General features: G+C 42.2%; 1 protein-coding gene across 1 annotated transcript in view; it reads left to right on the top strand.

Annotated features, from left to right (window-relative positions):
* The window catches only part of micu2 (mitochondrial calcium uptake 2), a 458,278-nt gene that overhangs the window by 382,476 nt on the left and 51,169 nt on the right, over positions 1 to 24,633 (top strand). The gene's annotated exons all lie outside the window — the stretch shown is intronic.

The raw sequence follows: 24,633 nt of genomic DNA, 5'->3' as shown, positions 1-24,633 counted from the left end.
TTATTTGTGGTGGCCATTGATTTTGTTGCTATGATTTGCTCAGAAATTGGCATCTTCTTGGATTGAGTTTTGTAATTCAAAATCACATTGAATGTAGTAAAAAAAATTATTTATTACATTCTGCCAAATCTACCCAAAATGTAATTATCAAAAATAATTAAAAAGCTTTACAATTTCCTTCACGTCTTGCTAAAAGAGATGTGTAGAAAACCTATACAATAATAAACAATATCTTTATTGCAGCTGAGTTACCTAAAATATATTAACAACAATAAAGATGGTGGTTATTATTGCAGTTTCTAAAAACACTTTTTTTTAGCAAGAGACAAAATGAAATGTTAAAACCTTTGAGATAACCTCTATCATTCAGAATATTACTCAAACTAAAAGTGAACTAAACATTTCTGGAAAATGCAGTATGATAAATTGCATTCATAGCTCCAGAGTGAAAGTAATTTTAAGACTTCCACTCATGCAAGAGCATGGTGAGGCATGCCCAAGAAGCTCTACCATGTGAGAGAAAGTCGTGGAAAGGTAAGTGGCTCCAAAAGTCATTATAGAATATTTAAACATTTATTTTGGAAAATTCTGGAGATGATAAGTTGATGGAAGGCACTCTGGTTACGCATTCCAAGTATCTCTCTGCTGGTCGAGAACATCACCAGGGATTAACAAAGACCATCTCTGAGCACTGTGAGGATTATATTAAAAATGTTAAAAATTCTCTGTTTAAATAATTTATGACTTTTATGAAGCAAAATAGCACTGCATAGAAGCACCAAGGCAGGCGAAGACACATACGAGACCGACACTAAGGAATTACACAAAGGCTTACATGTATTATGGCAGTGTTTGATTTATAAATTTGACTTGGCATGGCAGTTTCGTGATGGCATTTACTAGCATTGCGGCAAAAAGGATGCTGTGGTGGTCAGTAATGGGAAAGGTAAGATGTGGGACCTTTGGTGGATGGGGAGTCAGGTTTGTGTTCACTTGTACTGGAGAGCAAATGAGTTAATCACAGACACAATGGCCAGAAAGATAGTTGCCTCTTTCTTTCCATTACCTCCCTTCCTCCTCCTCCCCAGCTGGTCACTGTGTAGCTGGTGAAAAGGGCTGTGCCCTCATGATGGCACATTTCATGTGGCAGTATGGCTTTCAATATATGCATGCTTTTCGTGTCACACCAGAGACATGTGCAGTGTGCTTAGTGAATAGTCCTTATTGCTCAGTACGCTCCCCCCACCCTCTGGTTTGTCCTTGTGACTCAAATGCATTTGGTGCCACAGAATGACAGTGTCAGGATACTGACTGTCAACCTGCATGATATGTTGTATCTGAGAGTACATCAGCTGCACAATGCAGGAAGGGAATCCTTTCTGGTTGCAATACATCTCGGAGTTGTCAAGTAGCACCCACAAAGCCACAACTGCGCAGTCACCGGAGCCCTGCACCAGGAACAGCCTGCAATCTTTGTGAAGCTACACGCTTGCTCCATCTGCTTCCCTCTGGTAATACAAAATGTCAGTGATCTTTCTTACACAACAGTGGATAGCAAACTGGGAGATATTGAAAAAATGACCTGCTCCAACCTGGAAGGAGTTAGACTCCTAAAAGTTCATGCCCACATTCAGCTTTGCAATCATTGGCAGTGCCCTGTACTTGAAGCTGCAACGGATGGCAGATATCAGTGACAGCCTTCTTAGTGTAGCAGACAGCTGTAACTAGTGAAGTGCCACAACGATTAATATTAGGGCCTCAGCTATTTACAATCTATATTAGTGACTGAGCCAAAGAGTAATGAATTTGTGTTCACTGACGATACAAAGCTACATGGAAATACAAGTTGTGAGAAGGTCACAGAGAGGCTGCAAAGAGTTAACTGAGTGAGCAAGAAGATGGCAAATGGAGTATAATATAGATAAGTGTGAGGTTATTCACTTTGGTTGTAAGAATTGTCACAGTTGAGATGTGAAGGAAAATATATATACTATATACGTCACCTGAACTATTTTATAAAGTCTTGTTTTAATGCTATTCAAAATGGACAGTTGCTGAGCTGACAAGGTGGCTCCAGCTGACCACATGCTGCCATCCAGAAGTTTCAGAGTTAGTCAAGCCTAGCACCTCAAACATCTGAAATATAACACTTCTTGAAATGTAAACACTTCAACCAGTCAACGCAATGACCGCAGCCAACTTCAAACAAGACAGCCCATTACAGGACCTAGTCCCCAATAATGGTGCTAATAGCTGAAGCATTAAATGTGCTAATGCAATGGATTTAACAAATTCATTTAGTCATGCTGAAACCAGAATCTCCAAGAACAAAAGGAATCCTGACTCCAATTCAAGATTCCAGCAATGGGGATATACATCATTTATTCAACATTGGGGAGGAATAGTGGGAAGTACATGACCTTCTCCATGCTGCACTGTCATGTTATCCTGGGAACTGAACTCGAGCAGTTACTGTTTGATCTCCAACATGAACAGAACTCGGGCAACTTCCTGCGCATCTTCCCACGAAGTTGGTGGCAGTAGAAAGTACTCTGGCCATCATCAGAAAACTTCTGGAAGCTTGAAACTCATGTCTTCAAGACTAACTCACTCCACGTGCCTTCTCCCATTGTGGAAATCTCATTCCGGAGAGGCGGATCACCCTAAAATCAGTCAACCTCCCCTCAGATGAAACCTTCTATTAGATACGTGACTGTCGACACATGTAAAATCATAAGAACATAAGAAATAGGAGCAGGAGTAGGCCATCTAGCCCTTCGAGCCTGCCCCGCCATTCAATAAGATCATGGCTGATCTGTCGTGGCTCAGTTCCACATTCCTGCCGTCTCCCCATAACCCTTAATCCCCTCGCTTATCAAAAACCCATCAACCCGCGTCTTAAAAATATTTAGCGAGGCAGCCTCCACCACCTCAACAGGCAGAGAATTCCAGAGATTCACCACCCTTTGAGTGAAGAAGTTCCTCCTCAACTCCGTTCTAAACCGCACCCCCCCTCTTTATCTTGAGGCTGTGCCCCCTAGTCCTACTGTCCTTTCTGAGCGGGAAGAGTCTCTCCACCTCTATCCTATCCATCCCATTCATCATCTTATACATCTCAATGAGATCTCCCCTCATTCTTCTAAACTCTAACGAGTACAAGCCTAATTTATTCAGCCTCTCCTCATAGCTCAACCCCCTCAACTCCGATATCAGCCTAGTAAACCTCCTCTGCACTCCCTCCAAGGCCAAAATATCCTTGCGTAAGTGCGGCGACCAAAACTGCACACAGTACTCCAGCTGCAGCTTCACCAGTGCCCTATACAGCTGCAGCAAGACCTCCCTACTTTTATATTCAATCCCCCTCGTGATGAAGGCCAGCATCCCATTCGCCCTCCTGACCACCTGCTGCACCTGCAGGCTGGGTTTTTGCGACTCATGCACAAGGACCCTGAGGTCCCTCTGCACCGTCGCCTGCTGCAGTTTTTCGCCACGTAAGAAATAGTCCTTCCTACCATTATTCCTACCAAAGTGGACCACCTCGCACTTGCCAACATTAAATTCCATTTGCCATTCCCTGGCCCATTCGCCCAGCCTATCTAGATCCTTCTGCAGACTCTCCACACCCTCCACGCAATTTGCTGTTTCCCCAATCTTGGTGTCATCAGCAAATTTCAGCACCATACACTCGGTTCCCTCCTCCAGATCATCTATATAAATGGTAAATAGCTGAGGCCCCAGCACCGACCCCTGGGGCACTCCACTAGTCACCAACCGCCAATCCGAATAGCACCCATTAACCCCCACTCTCTGCCTCCTATTTGACAACCAATCCTCTATCCACGCTAACACCCTACCCCCAACTCCATGCCCCCTTACCTTCTGCAATAACCTCTTGTGAGGTACCTTGTCAAACGCCTTCTGAAAATCAAGAAAGACCACATCCACCGGCTCTCCTCTATCCACCGCCCTAGACACATCCTCATAGAACTCCAATAAATTTGTCAGACACGACTTCCCCTTAACAAAACCGTGCTGCGTCTGCTCTATCAAGCAATTCCCCTCAAGATGCCTCGCTATTTCCTCCTTGATGACGGATTCTAACATTTTACCTACAACAGACGTTAAACTAACCGGCCTATAATTCCCTGCCTTTTGCCTGGCATCCTTCTTAAACAACGGCGTAACATTAACCGCTTTCCAATCTTCCGGCACTTCCCCGGAATCCAGCGACGTCTGGAAAATAACCACCAAGGCATCCACTACCACCTCCGCCTTTCTTTCAGAACCCTCGGATGCATTCCATCCGGTCCTGGGGACTTGTCCACAATCAGTCCCTCCAGTCTGTCGAGCACCACCTCTCTAGTAACAACAATGTCATTGAGACCCTCCAGTCCTACCACCTTTCCATCGCTAACACCCGGCAAATTATTCCCGTCTTCCTCTGTGAAGACCGAAACAAAAAAGTTATTCAAGACCTCAGCCATTCCCCCATCTCCTACCACTAAGTCCCCCCTCTCATCCTCTAAGGGTCCAACGTTCACCCTAGCCAGCCTCTTCTTTTTTATATATTTATAAAAACTCTTTCTATCCTTTTTTATATTAAGCGCTAGCCCAGCTTCATAGTTTCTCCTACCCTTCTTTATCAACTTCTTTGTCAATCTTTGTTGACATTTAAACCTCTCCCAATCCTCTTCTCGCCCACTACTCAGCTTCTCTAAACGCCTCCGCTTTTAATTTAACACTTTCCTTCACCTCCTTCGTTACCCTGACACGTGTTTTATTGTGGTCATGTCCTGAACCTCTTCCTTTTCCTCATCACCCATTTATTGCATGAGTGAAAAGGGGTGGACATGGCAAAACCCTTCTTGCGTGTGTGCATGTGAAAATAAACTAACCGCTTTTGTTTTATTCTACCTGGAGTTTTCTGTGCAAGTTATTCGTAGAGGATTGGAACACTCCAAATTTAAGGACTGGGGAAAATATGCCACTAATTTTAAAAGGGGAAATTAGAATGAAAACAGCAGCTCTCTGTATGGATGGGTAGTCAGCAGGGAAACCAGGGATACATACAGGATTCTGAAGAGCTTGAAAGAGTAGTTAGAATTCACCACTCCAAAAATTTGTGGATATTCCATCATTAATTATCTTTAAAGCTGGGATACTCAGATTTGTGGTCTCACAGGTAATCAAGGAATATGGGGAGGGGACAGGAAAGTGGAATTGGAACCTATGATCATATTAAATGTTGGAGCAGGCTAAATGGTCTGCTCCTGCTCCTGCTCCTGTCTCTTGTGTTCTTGTGAACTGACACATTGTTCCTCTTTAGGGATCTGGTAGGAAAATTGTTCCCTGAATCCTCTTGGGGGATATGACCCCCTTTTTGTCCTCCCCGGCTTCCTCCTTTTAGCATCATGTTCTACTCTATGTCATCTCTTCTCACTCTCTGTCACATAAGAACATAAGAAATAGGAGCAGGAGTAGGCCATCTAGCCCTTCGAGCCTGCCCCGCCATTCAATAAGATCATGGCTGATCTGTTGTAGCTCAGTTCCACTTTCCCGCCCTCTCCCCATAACCCTTAATCCCCTCTCTTATCAAGAACCCATCAACCCGCTTCTTAAAAATATTTAGCGAGGCAGCCTCCACCACTTCAACGGGCAGAGAATTCCAGAGATTCACCACCCTTTGAGTGAAGAAGTTCCTCCTCAACTCCGTTCTAAACCGCCTCCCCTTTATCTTGAGGCTGTGCCCCCTAGTCCTACTGTCTTTTTTGAGCGGGAAGAGTCTCTCCACCTCTATCCTATCCATCCCATTCATCATCTTATACGTCTCAATGAGATCTCCCCTCATTCTTCTAAACTCTAACGAGTACAAGCCTAGTTTATTCAGCCTCTCCTCATAGCTCAATCCCCTCAACTCCGGTATCAGCCTAGTAAACCTCCTCTGCACTCCCTCCAGGGCCAAAATATCCTTGCGCAGGTGCGGCGCCCAAAACTGCACACAGTACTCCAGCTGCGGCCTCACCAATGCCCTATACAGCTGCAGCAAGACCTCCCTACTTTTATATTCAATCCCCCTCGCTATGAAGGCCAGCATCCCATTCGCCTTCCTGACCACCTGCTGCACCTGCAAGCTGGGTTTTTGCGACTCATGCACAAGGACCCCGAGGTCCCTCTGCACCGTCGCCTGCTGCACACTATAGGCCAAGCGGATATCAACCACTGAACCCATGTCTGGGAGCAAGTGGATTGTATGGAATCCTTGGGGAGAATGTGCAGATAAGGCAAGCCAGGAATCGAACCTGGTTCTCTGGCGCTGTGAGGCAGCAGTGCTGATCACTGTGCCACCCTGTAGCAAGGGACTGTAGAAATCAATCAGAAATTAACCTGAATGTAGTTAATGATCTCATTAAATAGCACCTTAAGAGTGTTTTCCTGTGACTGAGGATGTTATCTAGAGCACTGAGCTTTGAAATGGCATGGCTGGCATCACATGAGCATTGGATGCTGAGTGATGTCAAAAACTACCTGATCTGCAAACCTCCAGCAGGTGTTCGTGTGCATTCCCAAGCCCTCAGCAAATGGCGTCCACCTCAGCAAACAAAGTGTAACCACTCCTCTTACACATTTTGGAGGAAAAATAGCACCCATAATGCCAAGAAAATGGGTGCTTCTCATCCAATTTTGGAGTTGGTGTATTTTCTCAACTCAAAAGCAAAATACTGTGGAGCTGGAATCAGAAACAAAAGCAGAAAATGCTCAGCGGGTCTGACAGCATCTGTGGAAAGAGAGCTCTGACGAAAGGTCATCTTGACTCCAAACATTGGCTCTATTCTCTCTCCACAGATGCTGTTGACCTGCTGAGATTTTCCAGCATTTTCTGTTTTTATTTTCTCAACATTTTATATTCACATTACCAGTAAATAAGAGCTGAAATGTGTACTTAATATTTTAGTTCAAAGCTTACCATTAATTTAAAATGTTTTATTTTGTAATACTCTGAATTAAATACCCTACAAGTGTAATAATCCACACTATACCTCCTTTACCCCTGAATATGTCTCAGTGTATTCTCTTCCTGCCTGCAATTTTTGACTTCAGAGACTTTCTTGAGCTTACAGTAAAATCAAGGGATCTCTCAATCCTATTCATAATTGTCGTTCATTATCAAGCTTTCCAGCTTATCACTGATTACAATTTGGGTGGAGTTATCCTTGAAAGTAAGACTGAAGTGTCCAGTTTTAAACTATTTCTAGAAATGATGGTATAACACAACCACAAATTGACACTCAATGGAATGGAAATGAATCTAAGTGATTTTAAGAATCGTTTGCTGTACTTTAATAGTAACTGAATTAATAGTAAAATTGTTTACCAGTAACATTATAGCTTAATTTAAAATTGTAGTCCAGTATGCAAATAAAAATACCATTTTACCTTGCATATTTCATTGTAATTATTTTGTACTCAACATGGCCTTGTAAATAAATGTATTTGGACATTATATTCAAACATTAGTCAAATATTACAAGAGGTCTTTTGTCATCATTCTCCGTCAACTGAAAATTGCCTTTTAGTTTACATAGAAACAACAGTGAAATCCATCCACACTGAGATCACATTCATATGAAACCAGCCATAGTGAACTTCATATTTAAAGTTATCTTTGGCATCTGACAAGCTCTAATTTATACTGATATTGAAGCATCCTGGGTTAACAAGCCAGTTCATTTTCTGGGCTGCTGATTCCCTTTGTTAGCACAAATATCTGAAATGCACTGAACGCAGTTTTAGAGGTCAAGATAGGCCTTAGCATTGTGGGTCATCCCACTGGCGACCACTGAGCTGTGGTAAAGAATAGCAGCGAGGAATGTTCGCTGTGTAAAATGCAATGTTTCACATGTCACCTGCGCAAGAAAGCATAGAACAAAGGAAGGTCTAATGGGACTTGTTACTGCTGATGCTGAAAGCTAAATAACCATTAGTAATAAGTTTTATGAAAAGACTGCTGTCTTTTATCTTGGGTTTTCAGTGGGATAAAGCAAATGGGGCTATTTTGCTGTCATGAGAATACTTGTGGAATTCATGCACTCGAAACTAAAATATGTCTAGTCTATTGATTATGTTCAAAGCATGTTGCTAAATTAGGGGTGAAGAGCTAGACTGCAATATAAGTCAGTTAAACCGATTTTTCAAAGGATTCCCAATGGATGTGGAGATTGTAAATTTTCTATAAAACCTGTCTATAGTTCCAATCTCTCCCTCACACTCAAGCACACACCATAGCTCCAATTCTTGAATCCTTTTGGCACCACTTTGTAAATAAGATGAGGTTGAAAATTGGTTGTTCAGCCCATTCAGTACTAAATCATTTTGAAGATTTCAAAGCCAGGCTATATTCTAATCCACAAGCCAGATTGTGATGCACATGGTAACAGCGATGTTAGTGTTCACTATTGTTAGGCCATGTCCATACATGTGTAGCTAAATGTAGAAATCATTGCTCTAACTGATATCTGTCTCCTGCCAAGGTTGCTGTGTTACAGTTTTTGTCAGTGGAATCTGCACAGAAATCACTTTAATGCTGTGAATTTAGGGTAATTATCCACTAATCTTATGCTAAAGACAGATGAAGAAGTTAGGACGAGTGCAATCAAGAGTAAGTCAATTTTTAACAGCATAATTACTGCTGAATAATCTACTTGCCCCTGAAAAATTAATTTTACAAGTGTGGAGAAAATTAATGCTATAGGTTTTAAAACAATCAAGCTTGTTCTTAGTTTTTTCTGCTCCTCTCCTTTATCCTTCTCCTTTAAGATCTCATTTGTATATCCCCGTCTCTGTTTGGTTCCATTGCTATGATTTTAATGCCACATACATTTCCTGTTTTTTGCATTTTCACTTCCGGCTTTGTAGTCTGCAGGTTATAGTGCAGACTCTTTGAATCGAATGGCTGTGTGTCCTACTCAGAAATGCCACAGATCCCCTGCAGAGAACATTGCAAAGGGTGCTGAATTCGTGGAAATCTCCACTGACAAGCCCAGCAAGTTTAAGTTTTACACTTCTATTCATTATTGTCACAAGTAAGCTTACATTAACACTGCAATGAAGTTATTGTGGAAATCCCCTAGTTGCCACACTCCAGCGCCTGTTCAGGTACACTGAGGGAGAATTTAGCATGGTCGATGCACCTAACCAGCACGTCTTTTGGACTGTGGGAGGAAACCGGAGCACCTGAAGGAAATTCATGCAGACACGGGGTGAACATGCAGATTCTGCACAAACAGGAACCCAAGCTGGGAATCAAACCTGGGTCCCTGATGCAGTGAAGCAGCAGTGCTAACTGCTGTGCCACCATGCCATCTCAAATGGGCAATTGTAAATAAGCCAGGTGAACAGTGAAAGCACCCCACAGCAAATGCTGCGCTATTGTGATGTTTTATTATGTATAGTCCTGAAAACCTCTTTAACGATTCAGTTTAAATATTTGACAAATGAAACATGACAATATCACAGGTTTAAAATGTTTTTTGGCTACACCTAGCCTCCTTGTCTTTTATGTGAAGAGCATCCCTGTCAAGAGGTACCTGGTCTCTGCTCCTGTGATTCACTGTGTCATGGTAAATTGATGGATTTGGTTACACTGTTTCTCAGCCAGAGCAGTTCCTGGGTTCTGATGGTGCAAAACAAATCCCCAACGGAATAACTAGTTCCATCTCTATTCAATTAGATCCTTTGCATCTAGACTTTGAAATATTACAGTTCCAGTAAAAATACATGTTCATTCGGAGGTTGGGAGTAAGAAAGTTTAGTGGACCACTTTATTTATACAAATGCATTATGTATTTGTGTCATGACAAAAGTTGCTGGCAAAATCCAATGGTGTTGCTTTAGAAGATAACTGGATGTCTTACTAGATAGCAGACAGAGTTAGAGCTATTATGAGAAGACAAGTAAGTAAAGTTCCAGTCAGTGAAAAGATGGGGCTTAATAGGTGTGCTGGCCTTTTCCTGCTCAAAATTCTTATATTGTCTGGGTGTTGGTCACCAGACCATAACATAGCCAAAGATCTATTCCAAACCCTCATGCCACACAAGATCTTAACTTGATATACAAAATAATAACCTCAGAGAAAAGATTCCTCTCCCAGGTGTGACTCAGCAAAATACCTTTATCTTTATCTCCTTTCCTTTTAAGTTCTTATATCAAACCTAATTATCTTATAGCCTGTATTTGGTATATGTATCTCTAGAATCAACTATTCCAATGCTTTCCTGAACCTCCAACCTCCATCAATTTGAGCTCCTCCAAAACTCTGCTAATCATAGCCTAAGTTGCACTAAATCAGGTTTACCTCTGTTTTTGCGGACCAATATCGACGCCTTCTCCACAATGCCTTAGTTTTAATACGCTCATCTTTGTGTTAAATTTCCTCCATACCCTTTATCTATCTCGGTAACCTTCTACATCGCTCAAGACCTCTGCCCTACTCCAATTCTGATGTCCTACATATCCCTGATTTTAATAACACTGCTTTTATAGACAGTAGTTTCCTCCCACAGTCCAAAACTGTGTAGGGTTAGGTTGATTGGCCATGCTAAATTAATGTCCCAAGATACCTCAGTTAAGGGAATTAGCAGAGTAAATACACGGGGTTACGGGATAAGCCCAGATAAGAGTCAGTTCAGACTCGATGGACTGAATGGTCTCCTTTTGCACTGCAGGAGTGCAAGGATTCTAAGTTTCTATTAACAGTTGTCTCTGACTAAGCTTCTTGTCTTCTGTCCAAATATACCCTTATGTGGCTCAGCATCAAATTTTGTTTGGCACTTTTACAAAGTACTTTGGGATATTTTACTCCGTTAAAGGTGCTGTGTCGAATTAAACATTTGTTTAATTATTTGTTCATGGAATGCATACATCATTTGCAAGGCCCTTGAAAAACTAGTGGTTAACCATAGCCTTGAACTGCTGCAATCTGAGTGGTGAGGATTTTCCAACATGCAGTTCAGAAGGGAATTCCAGGATTCTGGTTCCGCAACTGTGAAGGAATGGTGATATATTTCCAACTCAGGGTGGTGTGTGGTTTAGAGGATAACTTGCAGGTGGTGGTGTTCTCACGCATCTGCTGCCTTTGTTCTTCTGGGTGGTAAATATCAGTGGTTTGGAAGATGCAGTCGAAGGAGGCTTGGTCTGTTGCTGTTTTGTAGACAGTACACTCTGCAGCCACTGCAGATGATGGTGGAGGGAATGAATGTTTAAGGTGGTAGGTGGGGAACTGATCAAGCAGGCTGCTTTAGTCCTGGATAATGTCTTTCTGGAGTGTTTTGGAGCTGCACTGATCCAGGCAAGTGCCTCCCATCACACGTATGACATAGTACTTATAGATGGTGGACAGGCTTTGGGGAGTCACTTGCCATAAAACATCCAACCACTGATCTGTTTTTGTAGCCACATGGCTGGTGCAGTTCGTTTTCTGGTCTGTGGTGACCCCTCCCCCCCACCCCCTCCCCGGATGTTGATGGTGAGGTTTTTAACAATGTTAATGTTTGTTGAATGTCAAGGGAAGATGGTTAGATCCTCTTTTGTTGGGGATTTCCATTGCCTGGCACTTGTGTGGTGCAAATGTTGCTTGCCATTCATCAGGCCGACCTGAAAGCTGCATGCTGGCATGGTCTGATTCAGTAGCTCAGGGGTTGAGTGGAATTGAACACTGGAATCATCATGAAACATCCCCACTTCTAACTTCATAATGGAAAGAAGATCATTGGTGAAGCAGCTGACGATGGTTGGGCATCCTGCAATGATGTCCTGGAGCTGAGATAACCAGTCTTCAACAACCACAACCATCTTACTTTGTACCAGGTATGACTCTAACCAATGGAAATATTTTCTGATCTCCATTGACTTCAATTTTACAAAGAGTCTTTGCTGTTTGCTGCACGTTATCCTCCAGAACTAAATCCAACACTGCTATCCTTCTTGTTGAATGTGCCCTACTTCCATAGTTCTGTATGGCTTAGAGCGAAACTAGCAGGCTGAGGTGTTCCCATGCATCTGTCTTCTAAATGGCAGAGGTTATGAAGGTGCTGGTGGAGGAGCCTTGTTGAGTTGCTGCAGTGCATCTTTTCATATGGTGCACTTTACTGCATTGATGGTAGAGGGAGTTTAAGTTGGTGGATAGGGTGATAATAAAGTGGACTGCTTTGTCCTGGATGGCACCAAGCTTCTTCAGTGCTGCTGGAGTTGTACCAAGTGGAGAATATTTCATCACACTCCTGATTTATGCCTTATAGTTAGGAAGCAGGCTTTGGGGTGTCAGAAGGTGAGTGACTCATCTCGGAATTCTCAGTCTCTGATCTTCTCTTATAGCAACAGTATTTATATAGTTGTTCTAGTTCAGTTTCTGATCATTAGTAACCCAGTGATCTTGATAGTTGGGGATTCAGCAATGGTAATGCTATTGAATGTCAAAAGGAAATGGTCGGCACTTGTGTGGCACAAATGCTGTTTACCACTTATAAACCCAAGCCTGAATCTTGTCCAGGTCTTACTGCACATAGACACAGATAGCTTCAGTATCTGAGGACTCGCAAATGGCACTGACATCGGGCAATTATCAGCATATATCCTACTTCTGGCCTTATAATGATGGGGCAAAATCATTGATGAAGCAGTTGAAGATGGTTGGGCCCAGGACACTACCCTGAAGAGCTCCTTCAGCAATGTTCCTGGACTGAGATGACTGACCTCCAACAACTGCAACTATCTTCTTTTAGAACTTGTGAATTTGGAAGGTGCTGGTGAAGGAGCTTTGTTGAGTTGCTATAGTTCATACTTTTATAAGGTGCACATTGCTGCATTGATGGTAGAGGGAGTGATAGTTTAAGCTGTTGGATAGGGTGCTAATAAAGTGGGCTGCTTTGTCCTAGATGGCATCAAGCTTCTTGAGTGTTGCTGGAGCTGAACCCATCTAGGCAAGTGGAGAATATTTCATCACACTCCTGATTTGTGCCTTATAATTAGGGGGCAGGCTTTGGGGAGCCAGAAGGTAAGTGACTCAGAAGAAAGTCATTCAGCCCACTGAGTCTGCATCGACTCTCAGAAAGAACATCTTATTCCCTGCCCTATCCCCGTAACCCCGCACATTTACCGTGTCTCATCCACCTACCTATGCATCTTTGGACATTAAGAGGCAATTTAGCATGGCCAATCCACCTATGTGCTCTGTAAGACTCTAGCCAGTGGAAAGCTTTCCCCCAATTCTCATTCACTTTTGTATTGCTAGTGTTTCTTGATGCCACACCAGGTTAAGTGCTGCCTTGATGTCAAGGGCAGTCTCTTTCGCCCTATCTCTTGAATTCAGATCTTTTGTTTCTGTTTGCACAAAGGCTGTAATGAGGTCAGGAGTTGATTGGCCCTGGCAGAACCCAAACTGAATGCTAGTTTATTGCTGTACAAATGCTGTTTGATAGCACTGTCAATGAAACTTCCATCACTTAGCTGATGACTGAGATAGACTAATGGTGCAATTGTTGACCGAGTTGGATTTGTCCTGCTTTCTGTGGACATGACGTACCTGGACAATTTTCCACATTGTCAGAGAGATGCCAGTGTTGTAGTTGTTACTGGAGTCACTTGGCTAGGAGCAGTAAGTTCTGGAGCACAAGTCTTCAATACCACTGTCACAATGTTGTGAGAATGTTGTCCGGGCCCATTGCCTTTGCAGTATCCAGTGCCTTCAACCATTTTGTGACATCCATTGAGTGAATCGGATTAGCTGAAGCCTGGCATCTGTGATACTCAAGACCTCAGGGGGAGGTGGAGTTGGATCAGCAATTCGGCACTTCTGGTTGAAGATAGTTGCCAATCCATCAATCTTTAACACTGATGGGCTAGGTTTCCCCCATCCCCCGATGGGATAGTTGAGATGCCTCCTCTTCTGGTTAGTCATTTAACTGTCTTCCATTATTCACAACTGGATGTGGCAGAACTGCAGAGCTTATTAACCCGTTGGATGTGGGTTCATTTAGCTCTGTCCGTTGCATGCTGCTTCCATTGTTTAGCATGCAAGTAGTCCTGTGATGTGTCTTCATTAGGTTGACACTTAATGTTTAGGATGCCTGGCATTGCTTCTGACATGCTCCATTGCATTCTTGAATGAACCAGAGTTGCTCTCCTAGCTTGGTAGTAATGGTAGAGTATATGCTGAGCCTTGAAGTTATAGATTGTGCTTGAGTACAATTCTGCTGCTGCTGATGGCCCACAGTGCCTCATGGATGCCTAGTTTTGAGTTGCTAAATCTGTTCAAAATCTATCCCATTTAACACAGCGGTAATGCCACACATTGTGATAAAGGGTATCCTCAATGTGAAGATGAGACTTTGACTCCTCAAGGACTGTGCAGTGGTCATTCTTACCAATACTGTCATGAACCAATGCATCTGTGGTAGGTAGATTGGTGAGAATGAGATCAAGTAGGTTTTAATCTCTTAGTTACCTCACCACATGCCGCAAGCCCTGTCTAGCAGCTATGTCCTTCATTTCTTGACCAGCTGAATCAGTAGTGGTGGTACTACCAAGCCACTCTTGATGGTGGAGTACATTCTGTGTCCTTACCATCCTCAATGCTTCTTTCAGGTGGTGTTCAACATGGAAGAGTACTGATTCATCAAGTGAGAGGACGGTGGTAGGTGGTCATCAGCAGGAAGTTTTCTTGCCCTGTTTGACCTGATACCATGCTTGTCATGGGCTCTGGAGTCACCGTTCAGAACTCCCAGAGCAATTCCCTCCCAGTTGTATATCAATGTGCCTCTGTTGGCTGACCTGCCAGTGGGACAGGACATACCCAGGGATGGTTTTGTGATATCTGTATGATATGATTCAGTTAGTCAGGATGCTGTTTGACTAGTCTCCCAATTTTGGCAGAAGTCACCAGATGTTAGTAAGGATGACTTTGCAGGGCCATTAGGGCTGGGTGTGCCATTGTTGTTTCCAGTGCATAGGTTGGTGCCAAGCGGTTCATCTGGTTTCATTCCTTTTATACTTTGTAGTGGTATTGGTACAATTCAGTGACTCACTCAGCCATCTGAGTGCATTTAAGAGTCAATCACATTGCTTAGGTCTAAAGTCATATGTAGGCCAGATCAGGACACTAATTTTTTTTTATTTGATTTATTGTCGTCACATGTATTGGTATACAGTGAAAAGTTTCTTGCATACTATACAGACAAACCATACCATTCATAGAGAAGGGGAGAGTGCAGAATGTAGTGTTACAGTCATAGCTAGGCTATAGAGAAAGATCAACTTAACATAGGGTAGGTCCATTCAAAAGCCTAATGGCAGCAGGGAAGAAGCTGTTCTTGAGTTGGTTGGTATGTAATCTCAGACTTTTTATCTTTTTCCTGACGGTAGAAGGTGGAAGAGAGTATGTGTTCCCTAAAGTAAACCAATTAGGTTTTTGCCACAATGGTTTCAGGTTTATTAATTAATTGAATTTAAATTCCACCAACTGTCGTAGTGGGATTTGAAGCCATGTCCCTCGAGCGTTAGCCTGGGCCTCTGGATGACATGTCCAATAACATTACCACGATTAGTATTGTCCTTTCCTTTTTGGGATCTGGCTAGAATTGCCAAGATGTGGAGATGCCGGTGTTGGACCGGGATAAGCGCAGTAAGAAGTTTCACAATACCAGGATAAAGTCCAATAGGTTTATTTGGAGTCATGAGCTTTCAGAGTGCTCCGAAAGCTGGTGATACCAAATAAACCTGTTGGACTTTAACCTGGTGTTGTGAGACTTCTTACCATAGAATTGCCAAGAAAACCTGAAAGAAAAGGGAAGAAATAAAGTAGTGAGAAGAAAGCAGTCAATTTCCAAACGTTGCCACCAAAGTCTAAAGTCATGACACAGTCGCTGTTTTGTTTATACTCTTTTTATTTCTGTGGTTCTCCAGATTTTTGTGTAGACTGTGTTTGCTCCCACTCAGCGCATTTGAAAGATTTGCCAAGTAATTGCTTTACACAGGCTTTGTATATATTTTGTCCGTAAGCTTTGGCTTCAGTGTCCAAGTTACCTTTATTTTTAAAAAAATCAGTTTATGAAAGTGGGCATTATAATAATGCAATTCCCAAGTGTTGGTTGCTGCAATGATACAGTGGCAATTTTCCAACTGCTACTTTAATCCAAGGTTACCTAATCTTATGTGTAATCCTGAGAGCTCACACTAACCTGTTTCTCGCTATTGGATCTTTCAGAGAACCACGCATTTTGTGATCTGCCTCTCGTAAAGTACAAGAAGCTTGTTTCTTTCTTCCAGTTTTTGTGAAGCTTGAATTCCCGGCATGTTTCACTGAAGATAAATTTGTAAGGAATGAGGCATAAATTATATTTTTTTTCAGCAGAGACGAAGGCAGAGGTTCATTAGTACTTGGCATGGCTGAGGCAGACTGAGTGAAACAATGCATTAGCACTGTCCTTTTTGCCTTTGGGAACTGAATTTAAATCCAGCCCAAACAGAGAGGATGAACATCTCATCCCTTTCTGACAGCTGGTATGGGTCAAAAGTGAAGTTATTGCTGGCTCTTTCATTCCATCTTTGCAATGGAACGAGTGCAGACTATAATTTGTCAGGCTCACTTTGGAGGCCCCAGAGAAGTCTGTGCAAAGCAGAAATGTCATGCCAGCACAGTAGGGAAGGCACTTACGAGCCGAACACAACCAAAATTTGCAGAAAACTGTGGCAAAGTGTGAAGAGAGGATTTTTACGAAATCTGGAAGGCATTTTGCTTATTTGAGAACAAAGGCTCCACTAAGATGAATTTGGTGTTAAAAGCAAGAACTTTACTCAGCCAGTCCCAAACCTTAAAATAACTCACGGACTTCAGATTGACAATAAGGAACAAAAGAGCTGCCTATCCACATAAATTAAATGGAATTGTTCAGTGGTGACTATCAGACCTGTCGACTCTCTGCGTGTATATGAGTGAACAATGCAACAAAAAAGTGTTCCACCATATTTCTTAAATCAACTGCGACTTGCTTTGATGGGAAGTGCAAAAGTGCTTTGAATTGAAAGTATTTACCTTCCTCAAAGTCATATATTTTGTTCAAGACTTGGCCCCTTTGGAAGTCATCCGATTTACCTTCTTTTGTATTATTGAGAGTTTTCTGCTAATTTTAACTTTCTTTCCTGATTGACTAATGCAGCAAGCCAGCATAATTGGGAAAATGAATCATTGGTTAAGTCTCCATAATTTAACTTACTCTTTACGTTGTACAGAAAGGCATGATAGAAATTTTAGGCAGCAGGCGTTAGTTGGTGGCCGTTTTCAGTGGGATCTACAATTAGACACTTTTCAAATAGGCTGCAAAATACAGCTCCATAGCATTGCTGATGTGACAGTAACACCCGTGAAGCATGGCACTTGTGAAATGGTGTGACCCATGTGGCAGGCAATGTTCGGAAGGGCACGAATGTGGGTGTGCCTCACATGACCATGCAGAGTCAGCAGAGTGTAGCCTCACTTAGCGTCTGATGCTGATTTGCTGCCTAACCTGCCATTTTGAGCCCGGCAGCTCCCTTTAATGGCCTCTCTTAAACATGCACAGCTGAACATATTTTCAGCTGCAGGAGGGACCTTATCCATGCTTCCCCACCTCCCACTACTACCAGTGCTATTTAATATCATCGCCATGGGACTGGGCCTGAATACAACTACAACACCTACCCTCCTCCCCCTGCTTTAAAGAGAGGATGGCTACCTTTAAGAAATGCAAGCCATCAGTATATCATGCTAGCTGCACATTCTCCTGGGCCTCCTGCTGAGTGTACAGCCTGTCAGCAATGTATTTTGTGCTGGGCACCACACTCGTGTTGATGTGCAGGCTACACACAGTTTGCATGCTGCCTGCCTCAACTAGTCATGATGTGGGTATGCCGGCGTTGGACTGGCGTAAACACAGTAAAAAGTCTGACAACACCAGGTTTTAGTCCAACCTATTTATTTGATAATATACTCGCAAGCTTTCGGGTTAGCCCCTTCGTCAGGTGAATGGAGAGTTCTGGCCTCAGACAGAGCATATAAAGCACAGACAGTTTAGAGATTACTGATTAGGTGTAAGGATTCGCATTCTAATCAGTAATCTCTAAACTGTCTGTGCTTTATATGCTCTGTCCAAGGCCAGAACTCTCCATTCACCTGACGAAGGGGCTAACCCGAAAGCTTGCGAGTATATTATCAGATAAATAGGTTGGACTAAAACCTGGTGTTGTCAGACTTTTTACTGCCTCAACTAGACCAGACATGAGATAATTATACATTATGCCTGTTCAGAGTCTTCTTTGAATTTTCAGCCCTAAGTGATTTAATTAAGATCTTGTTCAGAGAATTCTTGCAAGACTGAGTTGTCCCTGTTTATACTTTGTGATAACATACTTTGAATAATATTTTTAGTATTTCATGGACGTGATCTGACAACAGCTTTTCTACTCTCTATTTCTGTAACCTCCTCCACCCCAACAATCCTTTAAGATCTCTAAGCTCCTTCAATTCTGACCTTTTCAGGTTCCTTGGCCCTAAACCAGTTCAAAAATGCGCGGGTTAGGTTGATTGGCTGTGATAAATTGATTAGGACTGTAAATATGAGGGGTTACAAGGAATGGACCTGGGTGGAATTCTTGTCGGTACAGACTCAATGGGCCAAATGGCCTCCTTCTGCACTGTAGATTCTATCTATGATAAACCCTGTAATATCCCCCCTAACCCTTTCTTTGTTATATAACTCTCCTTTTACTTTTCTCTTTGACTAAGCTTTCAGTTACCTGTCCTGCTATCTCTAAGTGGTTCAGCGTCACATTTTGTCAGATAACACTCCTGTGAAACTCCTCGAAAGGTTTTGCTCTGTTGAAAGTGTTAGCTGAATACAAGCTGTTGTTGCATTGATCGCTTTGTAGCGGGAACATCAACAGGAGCAATACACAATCCATGGACTGAATTAGTTTACACTACAAATCTAATTTTACATTAACTTCACCATTAAATGACTTACATTGTGTGAGACAGTATGGATGAACCAGAGGTTTGCTTGTCTGTCATTGTTTATATAATGCCTAATGTGTAGCACCAACAGATCATGTAAGATTGCTATCATTGTTGGTGCACTAGCTGCCCAGATTTCTCCCAACATTGCTCTTAAGCATTGGTTAGGCAAGGGTTAGAAAGTTGGGTCTGGGCGTTGCCTCGAGATGTGGTTGAGGCAAAACACAGTCATCTTTTAAGAAAAGAATGGATAATTATCTGAAGCAAAAGTTGGGCACAGCCTAGTGAAATTATTTTTGGATTTTAAAGCAAACAGCAGTGCAGACATGATGGACTGAATGGCCACCTTCACTGCCATAAGTTTCTATGGCTCTGTATTACACTTGTATTACACTTAATACAAATCACCACGTAACCTCCAAATCCACAATACTCTTAAGACAAGCTTGTCCGCTCATCGGCCCTTGGGTCATATAGAGCCCACAAAGCCTTTCTATGTGGCCTCCATAGCTACTGATCAAAATACAGGTAGTTAGTAAAATTGAAGATTTTGGAAAGGGGCTACAGCTCAACCACTCAAGAGCCTATCAGAAGCAAGTTTCAACAAGAATGTTGCAGAACCACAGTATTTTTACAAAGCAAAGACTATTTTAATAAGGGGAAAGGAAAAGGAATTGAGACATTAGATAGAGGAATAAATTAAAGTTTAATGTTAATTCTTGATATATACAAACTAAAAAGCCATTCATAGGTTTATCCCAGTAATCCATAAACAGTTTGCACCCATTATGTTGGGAAGTCCCTTTCTAGCTGTGAACACAGGATGACAGAGGCAGTCAATTAAGTTTCTATCAGAAAGCGGTGAGTTTTTTTGTTTTTAAGTCAGGAAAGTTCATCCATTGATGTGAAGAAACATCGCGCGTTCTTTATTTTGTATTATTGGGCGAGCACAGCTGTATGGTTTGAACTAAGACAATCCAATAAAGCTGTGTGAAATAAAGCAGTTTAATGATTCATATCTGGCCTTATCTTACTAAATATTTTTTAAGTCCATCTTCAAAAGGATTGAAGAAGCACATGTGCGAAAGACATGCAAACCCAGTTCAGATCAAACGAGGATGCTTTTGTTGCACCCTGGGATTAAGTATACAGACATTGGACTGTACAGATACCCTCAGCTTATACAAATAACTACTATGGAATATCTACACCAACGGTGCAAAACTATGAATACCGTTCTATAATTCCCAGTTAAGATGAGACAATCAAGACCATTGCTTCTGCAGAATGTTTTGTAAAATCAGATGGAGCTCATTGTTAAACCCCTCAGAAAGTAAACTCTAAATGGTCACGTGTGAAATGTTCTGAGATTTATGGAGGCAAATTAATTCCATGTTGTGATGTATTACATTTTTCCTCCCACAGACCAAAGCTGTGCGAGTTAGGTGAATTGACCATGCTAAATTGCTCAGGGGGACTAGTTAGGGTAAATGCATAGGGCTTGGGTGGGATGGCGGTCGGTGGGCCAAATGGCCTCTTTTTGCACTGTAGGAATTCTATGACTCTATGTATCAGTTCTAGCTCACACCTGACTATAGTCCAACACTCTGACTTTTAATGTCGTTATGATGATAGAGAAAAAAAAATGGAACATACGCACAGAAATATTGGACTTTAAAACAGACATAAACACGGAAGATGGTTGAGAATGTACAGTTAGCTACTAACTGGAATGGCTGTAGGGTGTGTTTCTAAGGGACAATGGAATCCCTCCCTGTTTCCAGACAAAGTACTCCTAAAAGCATCCATCTCCGGTAAGGGCAAAGAAGCGTAATGGTTATTCCATCTCAAAGGCCCTGAGTCTGATTGCCTAGATGGACGAGTGTATTCTTGGTTGCCAGTTGGAAGATATAAAAGAGGTTTAAAAGCTAGCTGAAAGAGTGTCCCAGCCCTGCCTTTCTCTCCCACCGATCTGTCTACATGTGTGCTGTGAGGAAAAGCAGCTGGAAGTTTTCCACACTGAATACAATACCAGAAGCAATGTCCCTGCAAAAGGGAAATAACCATCTTTTGCAGGAATATCTAAAAACTCTCCCTCATTAACTGAGGAAGTCAAAAGGAGTGCAGCTGCAAAAAAAAAACCAACATATCTCTGTTGAACCGAAGAATTAAATGCTCGCTTGCAGAAGTCCAAAGATGTGCGGGCTAGGTTGATTGGCCATTCTAAATTGCCCCTTAGTGCCCCGGGATGCACAGGTTACAGGATTAGTGGGTAAGTATGTAGGGATACAGGGACAGGGCCTGGGTGGGATTGTGGTTAGTGTAGACTTGATGGGCCAAATGGCCTCTTTCAGCACTGTAGGATTCTATGAAGTACTATACTGGAATCTTTGTAGTGGCTGCAACACTTCATCAACTACTCCTTGCAAGTCAAGGATTGTTGGATGTAACTTTTTATTTTTATTTACTTACTATTGAACTCAATTCTTTCTCCGTATGAATGTGTTTTACCATTTCTCCTTACATTTTAGTAGTTTATAAACTCATTCTACCTTAACTCCAGAAAGCCTGGTTAAATTGGCCTCTTTTTAAACATAACTATTGGGTCTGGAAAAGGTATCCAAGAGAAAAGGAACCTTGTTAATTTAAATCTTTTTGCTACTGCAGATGGTAGGTTGAATAAAGACACCCCTCCTCACCTGGGTTTGTAACGATTTGGGGCTATCCCAGGCAGACAGTGACAAATTGAGGAATCTTGCCCAGGTCAACAACTTCTGAGCAGCCTCATCCCATAGCAATGTTCATTGAAGTGGCCTAGCAAATCTCTGGGATTTAAAAGAAAATAATGGCTACTCAAAAACAATGCTCAGCATCAACATCCTAGGCCATTGACCAAGACTGAATTGGAACAGCCATATAAATACTGCGACTACAACAGCAGGTCAGAAACTAGGAATTCTGTGATGTGTAACTCATTTCCCAACTCCCCAAAGCCTGTACACCATCTACAAGGCACAATTCAGGAATGTGAGTGAATACTCTCCACTTGCCTCTGCAACTGCAGCTCCAGCAACGCTCAGGAAGCTTGAAACCATCTAGGAGAAAGCAACCTGCTTGATTGACACCCCATCCACCACCTTCAGTATTCACTTCCTCCAGAGCAGCGGCAGCAGCGTGTACCATATGCAACTCACCAAGGTTTCTTCAACAGCACCTTCCAAACATACCGACTGTACTAGCTCTACAACGGACAAGGGCAGCAAACGCATGAAAACACCACTGCCTTCAAGTTCCCCTCCAAGTCCCACATCGTCCTGATTTGAAATTATATCACTGTTTCTTCACAGTTGCTGGGTCAAAATCGCAGAACACCTTTCACAAAAGCATTGTGGGTGTACCTATATATCGCAAACTGCAGAGGTTCAAGAAAGCGGTTCAGCAGCACCTTCTCAAGGACATCATCATTCATAAACTATTGGACAGAAACAAATGGGGGAGAAAATTACGCCTTCCTCCCTGACCTGGGTTTAAAATCAACCTTAATTTCCATAGAATTAAAATGATCGACTAACTTGTGTGGAACATCAGATATGGGCGGCACGGTGGCCATGATTAGCACTGCTGCCTCACAGCACCAGGGACCCAGATTCAATTCCCATCTTGAGTCACTGTCTGTGTGGAGTGTGTACATTCTCCCTGTGTCTGCGTGGGTTTCCTCCGGGCACTCTGGTTTCCTCCCACAGTCTAAAGATGTGCGAGTTAGGTGGATTGGCCATACTAAACTGTGTCAGGAGGACCAGCTAGGCTAAATGCATGGGTCAGGGTGGGTTCAAGGTCGCTGCAGACTCGATGGACTGAATGGCCACCTTCTGCACTGTAGGATTCTAGAAAAGCTTTTCAAGAAAATGTATGGGAACTGGCTTTTTACACCTTTATAGAATAAATGCATCATCTATCATAAACTCTATTTGACAGAAACAAATATGTCTGAAATTCTTTGGAAATGAGAGAATTGTACTTTCTTTTTTCATAACAAAAGACCATTTTTATTATTCAAAAACCTTCCTTGTGCAAAGTATTTTAAAATATAGTACTTTGATCATTGTCACAATCATTTTAAATTAAAAAACAACATGCCTGTCCAGCCACAGCTGTTTGCAACTCTATATACTTTGCCACATTGATGGCTAATCTAATTATAAGAGATTATGTGAAACATATCCTATTAAAATGTTTGTATAGGTGGACTTTTAAATAGAAACAATGCAATCTTGAAAAGATCTAAGCTTTGAGAAGAATGGGTTTGGAATAGACCTTATCTCTGCTTAGCTTAAAGGATTCTCCTTTTACAGTTCTCTTCGTTCAAGTGAAATTAATCTTTTAAGCATGCAGCAAAGCACACCCCCCAGTAAGTGACTGGTCCAAATTGCAGAATCATTTTGGAAAATATGCCATAGATTGTGACCTTTGAAGCCTTGAAAAATCCTTCCGAAAACTTACATCCCAACTTTAAGCTGTGAACCGCCAGTGTTGGTGTGAGTGGTCACCATTTTGAAATGTGAAAAGAAAAATAACCCCAGTAATTCAAATTAAAGCAACATGACACACTTTATTGAATGAATTCATTCTACAAGGATACCTTTAACCTAATTCAAACACTGTAAAAACTATCAAAATCACCGTCATCAGCATCTGACATAAAGGGCTGAATTGTCACTCCTGCTCCTAATTCCTAGGAACCTATGTTCCTATGTCCCATCTCACCCGCCATGGGAATTGTAGCAGGCGGGACATAGACCATACAAAGGTCTGTTGACCTTAGGTGGGATTTTCCGGTTTCAGGGCGAGTGAAGCTGGAAAGTCCCACCCAAAGAGTTCATCAAATTCATAGTGAGTCATGTTGGAAATGGCATCATTGTAAGGATCCCACTCTAGATCAGATTTGGTGCTTTTAGTTCAGAATCAATCCTTCCTGCCATTGGATATTCCCCATTTTTTGAATGATCTAATGGTATTTGGGGCATTAATAGGATCCCACGATTTGATGCCAAAACCACACAAAACTTCGAGTGAGGTGAGTAGCACTCACATTTTCACTCTTCCTGAAGATTTATTTTCTGTCAACCATTCAGCTTTTGCAAAGGTTGAGCAAGGGAAGCAAGAGTCCTGAATAACTGCACTTTGAGTGTTATTTCTTCAGTGCTACCTCAGTGTTTAAATAGGATCTCTGCAAGTCCCACACCAATAAACTACGTTCTTTGAGTAGGCCACCGTGACACCTATTTCACACATTATCAATCCGCAGCCTCACTTTATCCTCATCCATCCGACCACTGTGATGGACATGCACAAAAACTCCCGCAGGGAACTTGATTTTCTGCATGGTTGTATGTTTGAAACTTATCAGAGGCTTTAATTTTGTTCCATCTTCCATGCAGGCAAGTAGCACCGTGAATCTTACCTTCTTGTGTCCTGTTGTTTTCATGAGAACTATTTTTGAACTTTTCCAGCCCACAGCCTGATTCCTCAGCATATTGGAATTCACAGACGTTTCATCCATGTTGCTGATGTGACATAATGGATACTTGTTTATT

This window comes from Carcharhinus amblyrhynchos, chromosome 10 (assembly GCF_965287045.1).
Source record: "Carcharhinus amblyrhynchos chromosome 10, sCarAmb.v2.hapA, whole genome shotgun sequence".
NCBI lineage: Eukaryota > Metazoa > Chordata > Chondrichthyes > Carcharhiniformes > Carcharhinidae > Carcharhinus > Carcharhinus amblyrhynchos.
This window is presented reverse-complemented; position numbering and strand designations above follow the sequence as displayed.